This window comes from Strigops habroptila, chromosome 1 (assembly GCF_004027225.2).
Source record: "Strigops habroptila isolate Jane chromosome 1, bStrHab1.2.pri, whole genome shotgun sequence".
Classification (NCBI taxonomy): domain Eukaryota; kingdom Metazoa; phylum Chordata; class Aves; order Psittaciformes; family Psittacidae; genus Strigops; species Strigops habroptila.
In genome coordinates, this window is record NC_044277.2 from 152,695,107 (window position 1) to 152,702,888 (window position 7,782).

A 7,782-nucleotide genomic window follows, 5' to 3' on the forward strand; every position below is an offset into this window, starting at 1 on the left:
GGAGAAGCAATAACATGGGATTTCATTAGAAACTGTTAAAAAAGCCATACAACTTTCTCAAGCCTGAAGGAGAAGGGGGAGGGTGTCCGGCTATTCTTCTTCCGCTGGAAAACCTCTTGTAGAGCCTGATGGAATGATCTCTGGAGATGACAGAAATCTTTGGCCATCTGATTTAGATTTATAATGAAGTAATATCCTCCCACATAGCTACTTCTATTATGCCTTGCGTTGAAATTGCACATTGTAGTGCTTTGAACAATTTTCTCCTTCAGTTCTTCACTCTCCAGGAAGTTTTGCAGGGTCTGAGTTTACAGTGAGTGAGTGGGTGCAACACACTCGGGTTGTACCATCTGCCTGCAATCCCATCCTGGAGGAAGATGCTAAGCGAGACCGGTTATCTCAGGTACCACACTAACCAAAATGCTGCACCACCACAGTGTTACAGAGACCTGGGCAAATAATGCCAGGAGCATTCCATGGGTCTTCATCCACATCTTAAATAAACTCAGCTTGATCTTTTTCTGTCCCCTTTGTATTCGTTTTCTCAGAACAATCAAACAATTTGTTTTTACTGGCAGGGAGGGTTTCGAAGCCACACACACAAGTGCACTGGAAAGCAGAATTGCAAATGTGCAGATGCTATCAGAGTGGGAAACTACAAGAGTTTTATGTGGTGCATGTGATAATTGAATGGCAAAGCTAAAATTTAGGACAATTGCAGTTGGTCCAAGGAGTTAAATTATAAAATGGCAGTCATTAAAATAATTGAAAGCATCAGCTAGGCAGAAGAACATTTCAGCTTGTTAGTGTCTGATGCTGAGATAGGGGGCTAAGCCATTACAAAGGTTATTTGCCTGGCTCTCTTTTAGGAGAGATTTTCATTACTGATAGATTTTCATTACTTACTGCTCAGTGTTTCCAAAATAAAAATGCAGGCAAAGTGAATTGCACACAGGAATGGTGTGTAGAACTTGTCATTCCCTTTTCTTCTCCTGACTGATGAAGGTGAGTGAAAGGTGAAGGGAGAGCCCTCCAGCTCTCTCAGTCCACTGATCGCATTCAAGCAATGCTTGGCTGATGCTGGGTGAAGAGGTGACTCAGTCTATCTGTAGGACAAACTCTATTTTTAAACCTTGAAATAGTTCATTTTGAAGCCTGACCTACAGGTCATCTCAAAATGAGAACTCATTCCTCGGTTTAGCTTTTTCACATCTGCCCAATTAAGGGTAGCCCCCTGCTTTTTGCTTTAGTGATGTAGGCTGAGGAAGAGAGGAGCGTGGTTTTACTTCTAAGCTGTCTGATTGCACCCTTATGGTGCTGTAGAGCTTTTTCCTCCAAACTGTGCAGATTTCAAGGCAATAGTAAGGGTTCACACGTACAGTCTAACCAGTTCTGCTTTTCTAGAAATTGCCCCCAAATTTCAACTTGGCACAGGTTTTGTATCTGTATCTGTAGTTATTGTGTGCCCAGCTGAGCTATTCAGACCAGATCAGTCCCAGCTGGGGCTGTCTCACTCTGCTCTCCTGTTTGCTTCTCTTCTTCCAGGCTATTCAAAAGTTGAAAGTCTAGTCCAGTAACATCAATAACAGCATTACCACTGGCCTCATAGAGTTTGGGTTGCAGCCATCTTCCTCCTTAGTGCAGCATTCTTTCTAATTCTGCTGTCTTGGCTCATGAAATACTGCCCTTAGGATGCTAGGGCTCATGAAATACTACCCCTAGGATGTTAGACCTGGAAACTTCCTGCATACCACTGGGGATTTATTTTTGACAAAATTCACTGATAATCCAATTTTAGTATGCTAAGTGTGTTTAGTATGCAATAATGTGTTTTTAATAATAGCAGAAAGTTGAAAATCCATATGGTACAGGGTTAAACCACAACGTATATTCACCATGCAAAACTGATGGTTGTGTGAGTTTTGGTCTTGATTATGCTTATATCAATCTATGCATATAACTTTGCGCCAATTTGTAAGGTGAAATATATTTGAAGGAGGCAAAGGTTCCAACCAAAGAATGATCCTAAAGGAAAGTCTGAGAAACAGCACTGTAATCCAGTGGATGGAATCAAGGAAAGACTTGGATCAATAGCTTCACCATTAATCTGCTGTGTGTTCCCTGGCAAGTCATTTAATATTCTGTATTTCACTGGGGAAGTGAGGCTCTGGGTTTATACATAATTTGTAAGTTTACGGACAGAAAATATTCTAGAATGCCATATGTCACCAGGGGAATGTCAGCTGGTATTTTACCAGTTTACTCAGGTCTGCTTTGCATCAGGTTGTCCCATATCTCCCATATCATCATCGCTTCAAAGTCAGCTTTTAGCTGGCATATGTGGAGGTCATATACATTTCCTTCCTCTTCATTTACTTTCAATTATGTCTATTTTTGTCATATATATTGAATTTTATAAACCATGGAGACAAGCCATAGCCAAGCAGAGCAATTTGAGTCGTAGCTCAAGAGTCTGTGGGTACTCCCACATCTTCCAAGAACACCTTTCTTCTATAGCGTAAGGTATGCACTTGGAGCAAAAAATGAAGGTATTCTTAATATCCTACCCAAATGTGACCCCATCCTTGCATCACATAAGTAGCTTCCAGTAGATAATCTAAAAGAAGTAAGTTCTTCTCATGGGAGATTTTTGTGCTTTTTTCTGAGCACAGGATTCAAATGCAGTTTGACACTGCTTGGCTTCCCACTGACAGAGCCTGACACTGGCAATAGCTGGACTGATCTTGAGTGACTGTACAGGCGTACTTTTTTTTTGCTTTCATCAAAAGTGGACAAAGTTATATCAGAGCTAATGGATGTGAGACTAACAGCCCATGTATTTCCGGCTGGACAGGCTGGAAGCAGAGGCAGTCAACAGCATTTAGCACTGAAGTGGTGAGATGTTTCAGGTATTTCAGGAACAGACCTAAGTAAGGGGGCATTATGCCAAGGTCTCTGTATTTGACAAACAGGAACTTTACATAATGCTGATCAAATGCTTATTCTGCTATCCAGTTTTACCATTTCAGAAAGCCCTGTGGCAAGAGAGGTGTTTCTGCTTCCTATGACTGGAAACTTTTCAGGACAAAGGCCTAACTGTGCTGCCATTACAGAATTCCTTCTCTCTGTGTAAAGATCCTTGCACAGATTACTATTTCTAGTACAAGCGTCACCATGACACCCAAGCACGAAAGTGTATAACAACCAAATAAGATTCTCCTACGAATATGAGGTGGCTTTTGATCCCTTAGATGGCATGGCACTACGTTTGAATGAAAATGCTACAATAATGTGAGGAAATAAAGAGGTAGGATGGCAGAATAAGGGTAAGAGGCAAATGAGAAAGGAGAAAGTAGTAATAGGATTTTTTTTTTCTAGGTGAGTATTTTCCCTCTAAATGGTAAGAACTAAACTGAAAGGGTTCTTCAACAAAGGTGAAGTACATCCATGCTCTGTCAGCAAAAAACCCCACCCAAAAACCTCAAACTAACCCCAGTGGAATCGTATCTTGAGATCTGGATAGAACAGGTGTATATTGGTAGGTATAGAAATCCATAATTAAAATAAACTTGTGATCTTCTATTCCTACTTTTCTCACAACCCTTAAATCACCGTAGAAAAAGTCACCAAAGTTAAGGAAAGGGATCTTTCCTGGGCTGAGGCAAACACCTGCAGAATTCTGGTTTTGTGCTTCCAGTAGCACAAGAAACTTGTTTTGATTTCCTCCAGGATATGTTTTAGTGAACACACATCATTTTCCAGTGTACGACTGTCAGAACAAAGGCTACAAATGCATTTTTATAACTAGTCTTCTTCCTGGCTTTGAGATAAAATTGCAACTCCTACCTACTGCTAAGAGGGCACAAGTTTTCTTTTTGACAACACTGTTTTCACCACTCAGAAACATGGCTCAGCGCCAAGCAGCATCTTAGAAACTCTAAGCAATACTAAATATGACATGCAGCATTTGTTATTTGCATGACTTTACCCTTTTCATTGTGAGTTACGAGCTAATGCTAGCCCCGCAATACAGGAGGAAGTTGGCTCTAATGGAGTGTGTATTTGTGGTGGGAGAGGGGTGGCATTGTGTAATTACCATTATCATGGATAGCGCTTCATATTTCCCTAAGTGATGCTTATACCTGGGCATCAATACAATTTGGTTTTGCACATAAAGTGAAATGATGGGAATGTAGGAATTTCCTGCCCAGACCAACCCACATTTTCTTCTTGCCCAGTGGTGAAGAAATGCTTCAAAGCACTCTCCAAAGAGTGGGCTGTAAGCCGCATAATGGACAGCTATGCAACAGCCTGTTCATAGCGGTAATTTAGCCTTATACTCTGGCAGTAAGTGGTTGGTACTTTAATGACCCAATCGTTCAAAGCACTTAACTGTGCTCAAACTTTGAATAACCTCGTTTGCTTCAGTGGGGCAACATGCATGCTGACTTCTAAACACATGCTTAAATGGTTTGCTGGGTCAGGGCCAGAGAGTTCAGCATCTGGCAGGATCAAATATTAAACCTCAGGATATTTTGTATTTCTTCATGGTTTCTATACAAAGATCTACTTTATGATCATGCTGCTATCTACTGCTAGAACATCATAGAAATCAAGGCTTTTTGAAGCCTTTTGTTTTAAGACTTTAGAAGATTGGAGAAATGTTTTCTGTTGATTTTCAATGTCAACATAACAATTTCTTACATTACATTGCAATTTCCTACCCTGTTTTATTTCTGGTTATTCCTAATACTGGACTTGATTTTTTTCTTTTGCACTGGTAAAAGTAGGGAACCATTTCAGTGAGCTAATTTATATATATATATATATAAACCTGTTGCTAGCTGTACTAGTTTTAAGCTGGTTTGAGATCATACTAGCACCATCCTGGCTTTATAATTGTGGAAGTCATCCACAATCCTTGTGTGGCTTGCCTCAATTATTAGACTTCTAATTGCTTCTAAACTGTAGTTCATTATAAAACTCTGATAACACCGTATTAGAATAAAAGCATCTGCAGGCAAATCAGTATAAATAATGTGCCACGAGAGATCACAGTTTATAAAGGGAGGGGTAAAGGATTAATTTGTTCTACTTAATTTACTTTCACAATAACTTTTATAAATGGTATTAATAAGGAGAAAGGATGGTGAATATAGAAACTGATGAAGAAAAGAGAATTTAGAAACTAAAGATTTTTTTGTGATATTTAGTGCAAGTATTCAACTTACTTACTCAATTTAATAAGTACCATTGACTGCTATTCAAAACCCATAGCAAAAAAAGGATTTGTTTCTGCAGAATATGGATCAAAACCCAGAAGAAGGTATGTCGTGATGCAGTTAAAATTTCACTGTGTCTTAAAGGGAGTGAAGTAAATGAGTAGAGTTTGGAGGAAATTGTTGCTCCCATCTTAGGCACCTGAATGTTTGCTTGCTAGTTTGGGTTTGTAAATATGCAGGTGTTTGAACCCCACCATGTCTGCTGCACAGCCCTGACTCTCTTCACATTGGCGTGCATCAAGAATAACTCTAGAGGACACCACAGAATAATTCTTTCTCTCGTTATAATTAACTGTTACCCTGCAAATGATGAAGGGGAAGAGAAGCTGCAGGGAACGTTGCAGTGTGTATCGCATACGTTAGATGTTTGAAGCCATTAATGTATGGATGGGTTACATGAAATATCAGACGCATTTTGTAGTTAGTGCTCTGCAGTGTCAAGAGCATCACTGCAGCATGTTTACATTTTAATGTTTTGAATTGCTTTGGTTACTCATGCTAAATTTTTAACAGATTTTATCTGAGGTGCATTCATGTAAATAGGAAATCTATTTCATATTTTACTACATTTCTGTCTTCAGGATGTCTCACTTTAAACCTTTGTTGAATTTAAAATGGTTATGTAGTTCACTGTATCTTACAGAGCTGCAAAGCTGTGCAGTAACTTTGCCCCAGCTTGTCTTTGAGTGTCTGTACAGTTTTTGCAACAATATTGTGCTAATTTGATTTTGTGGAAGTAGGATTGTGATGAGTATGTTTGTAAAGACATTATTTATTCCCTTATAAACATAATATTTATTATCTTTCTACACATAAATACTGATGCCTGATTATTTCATAGCTAGCAATGAAAACTGCAGTTCTGCTTTGTGAGGTCTGACTCAGAAAAGCAGTGTCCCCCACACAGTGATACTGTGTTCTCCTAAGAACTGATGTTAAATACTGTTATTTCTTGGGAGGGGAGGGAGGAGCAATGCAAACACTTTTTCCTTTACTTTTACCTGTGATTTGGGAGTTGAGGTTTTGGGACTCTCTATGCAGCTGTTAACTCATTCATGTGGTATCACTTGGCCAAATCATTTCACTGCTATTTACCTTAGTTTTCCCACTGGTGGAACAAGAATGATAATGCATTACAAAAATCACAGAAATTTTGGGAACAAGGAATGTGTTGGAAGTCCGCTCATCTGTGTTTTGGCAAAGCTTCTGTTAATGTCCATGGGCTCCAGATCAGGCATTAAGATTACCAAGTCTTTTTACCTTTTTTTGTGAAGAGGAATCTGCCCTACTTCTGAAAGGGTAAGTAGATCAGGAACCCAAAAGGCCAGGGCTGATAACCGAAAAGGCCAGGGCTGATAACAGCACTGAGCAAGAAGACGACCTTCTTTGGTGGATCTCTTCCCTCATAGACTGAGATGAGGAGAGCACAGAAGGTAAGAGATTTGGGACTTTGCTTTAAATTCATAGGACTGCTGGTGCTGCATGCTCTGTAGCTGTGGGACTCCTTGCTTGGTTTGTACTAAGTATATTGATGTGAAGTCCCCAGTGGCAGGCTGATTCAGTATCATGAGACACTGAATGTTCATTCTGAGGAGGGCAGGCTCGTCTCAGCCTGTTCCATGACTGAGATGTGAGGGCAATGCAGAGATGGCAAGGTCTGAAGTTCTAAGGTGATCATGCTGGTGTATCTGGGGACTACTTACATGGTCACACATACTTTTACCCCAAAAAAACACTCAGTGGTCACATTTACTCCCTATTATTTTCACCATCCATTTCAGATGCAGCCTTCTCACCAAGAATGCTACAGTATTAATTCTCCTCTGAAGCAGTGTGCAGTTATGGACTTTACCCTCACTTCTCTCTTGCCAGACTTCACGTGGCCCTTGGTGAGATTAAGCTCAAAACCAGTCAACATTTTGTTTGCCTGATATAAAGGCTTCACAGACTGACATTTTTCGGAACACTTGCTCTGTTTATAGAGGCAGAATACAGGTTCCATTGGCACCTCTAGCAACTCTAGTAGACCTAGTATAGGTCCCATGGGCACCTTGAGCAGAGTACTTGTGGTGCTCTGACCCCAAGTGTTTAGGATGTAGTACCAAAGAGTGACCAACAGAAATAATGATGTCCAGCTTTACGTAGGAAACCTATAGAAAAGACCAGGCTACAATCCACAGCTGCAGGATGGCATTCAGCCTCAACCCCTGAAATGCCACCTCCTGTAGTCCCTGCCTCATCCGCTGCCCTCTCCAGCATGTGGTTTATGGGTCTTGCTGGTGATAGCTCCCAGCCTGCAAGGCTCACATTCACTGCTGGGCAATAAATGCCTTGAGATGGAAGCAGAGGTACAAAATGAGAAACTCTCTTAAAGCATGGTGGGCAGATGGGCTGCAAGGGCAATGAGGAAGGGGACAGGCAGGACAGGCAAAGAGGACAAGGAGCTCCAGCAGAGCCTTTCTGGGGCTCAGGATCATCCAGTTCTGCTGTCTTGTTCATT